The sequence below is a fragment of the Nuphar pumila genome, chromosome 2, assembly GCF_984573655.1.
Source record: "Nuphar pumila chromosome 2, dmNupPumi1.hap1.1, whole genome shotgun sequence".
Lineage (NCBI taxonomy): Eukaryota > Viridiplantae > Streptophyta > Magnoliopsida > Nymphaeales > Nymphaeaceae > Nuphar > Nuphar pumila.
Genome location: NC_143250.1, coordinates 71,939,431 through 71,941,676, shown reverse-complemented (window position 1 = coordinate 71,941,676; position 2,246 = coordinate 71,939,431).

Sequence of the window (2,246 nt, the reverse complement as noted above, 5' to 3'; positions counted from 1 at the left end):
AGATTTGGTATGAGTTAAGTCTGGGTCAAACCCAATCCGTTGACACCCATACTTTGTGGCTGTCAATGGGTCCAGTTTGTATTGAGTACTACCTGATTCGACCCAAACTGGAATTCCCATGTATGGACATGGAAGGTTTCAACCTGAATATTCCAAACCTGAACCGAGCAATTTTCAGGTTAGGCCCGGGTCTAAAACAAAACTCATGGCCCATCTGTTAGGCCCATGGGCCTAATACTTACCTGGTTGGGTCGGTCAGACTCGGGTCTAATACAAAACCCATGGCCCGTCCGTTAGGCCCATGGGTCTAATTTGTACCTGGTTGGGCCAGGTTTTAGGTTATTGTATATTCACAATATTTCTTATTTGTTCCCTGAATTCATAGGTTTTTTTAACAAAAATTTAAAAATTACAATGGGATCCATTTTTTTAATCATATACTTACCCATGATATATATATATATATATATATATATATATATATAGAGAGAGAGAGAGAGAGAGGTAGCTGTAACCACTTTTCTACCTACTCATCGTGCTAACCACCAGGGGAGGGACTTTTCTCCTGTATTACTTAAATCTGACCGTACAGATGTGTTCCGCACCTCCATTTATTAAGAAACGATATTTCAAATATTTTTTGATGAAAAACATAATCTTTTAAGCCTTGAATACGTAAAAAATCTTATACTATCGATTTTTTAAACCTTATAAAAATCTACCTGTTCTAAGTCTCAATTCCTATAAAATCATGCTACACGGTCAGCTTTAAGAAAAAACATGAAAAACCCCTTCGAAAGAGCTACCACCTTCTCTCTGACGGCGACTAATGATGAATACGTTTACCCTAGGAGACGAATGCTTAAACACTGTAGGAACTCGGCCCTGAGGAAAAGACAATAGAAAATCTGAAACAAACGGGTTCAGTTGAGCCGTTGGGGTGTTTCACCAAACACTTGGTGGGCATCCATCAAACAGCCACAAACAACGATTTAGTTTATAAACCTAAACACGATTTTTGTGAACAAACAGAACCTATCCTAAACAACAATACCAACAGTTCAAAATAGAAACCAAATTCAACTTAAGATTAACGTGGAATAATTTAATATCATAACAAAATCAGTCTATGTGACTAACAATGCATAAAAGTCAACATGTAACTATTTCAACAACAAAGAAGAAAAAAATAAGTGTCAGCCAAGAAGGAAGAAATGCCCTTAGCCTTCATTGCTGGCCGAGTAGTTTTGGCATTCCTTAGCACCAACAAAGCACACGGATGGACCAACAGCTGGTAGACGTCTGGCCGTCTTCCCACGGGCAGTCCACGCACAAGGTGAACATCCAGTGAGGCGGATCCGATGGGGGCAGCAACAAACAATCGATTCATTTCAGCAAAAGCAAAGTCAAAGAAAAATCTCCTTTTTTGTTCACGCCTTGGCTGATAGAGGAAGAAGAGGAAGGCTTGTTCTTCTCTTTTTTGGGTTTAGGTCTGCCACCCCTCGGATCCAATAAGAGGGATCAAAGGTCCAACTATTACATGACGGCTCAATTACGTTTATGGGTTCTGTTGATAAAAATTGGAACGTTGGGAAGATAGGACTTACCTAGATTAGCCAAATCTTTTTTAAGTTTCTGAAAGCGCCATTTGCAAGCTCTCTGACCATCCTTCGCCTGACGTTTTTCGATTTTTATAACTCGAATTGCACCACTGCGGATTTCAATATAAAAATAAGAATAAAACGTGTATAAGAACCTAATCCAAAGAATAAATAAAATTGGAATAAACAGATTAAGGATCTGAAAAATATTTTTTTCGGACTAGAACGTATGTTTTATCATCAGGTTATAGGCTTGATCGGGTTATAGAGTTGAAGTAGGCTTTATAGAGTTTAGAACATAGATCACCAGATTTTTTGGGTTCAGATCCGATCTAAGATGGATCTTGGTCTATTGTGGATGATGATAAGGAATATCTAAGAGAATGTTCTCGTACAAAAACTTATCCAAGAAGAGTCCTCCTGCCCTGTAAGATGCATAGAGAAGTTGAGATAAGATAGGATGACACATTTGATGCAATGGACTGCAAAATGATTGTGTCATCTCCTATGGGATGATGCTTCCTTCTGCTATCCAGTAATGGATGACATTTCCATTCTGCCATCCCGTAGCGGACAACGGTTCATTCTGTCGTCCAATAACAGATGACAGTTTAAAGAACCGTCCTCTAGATGAAGGGGTGATTC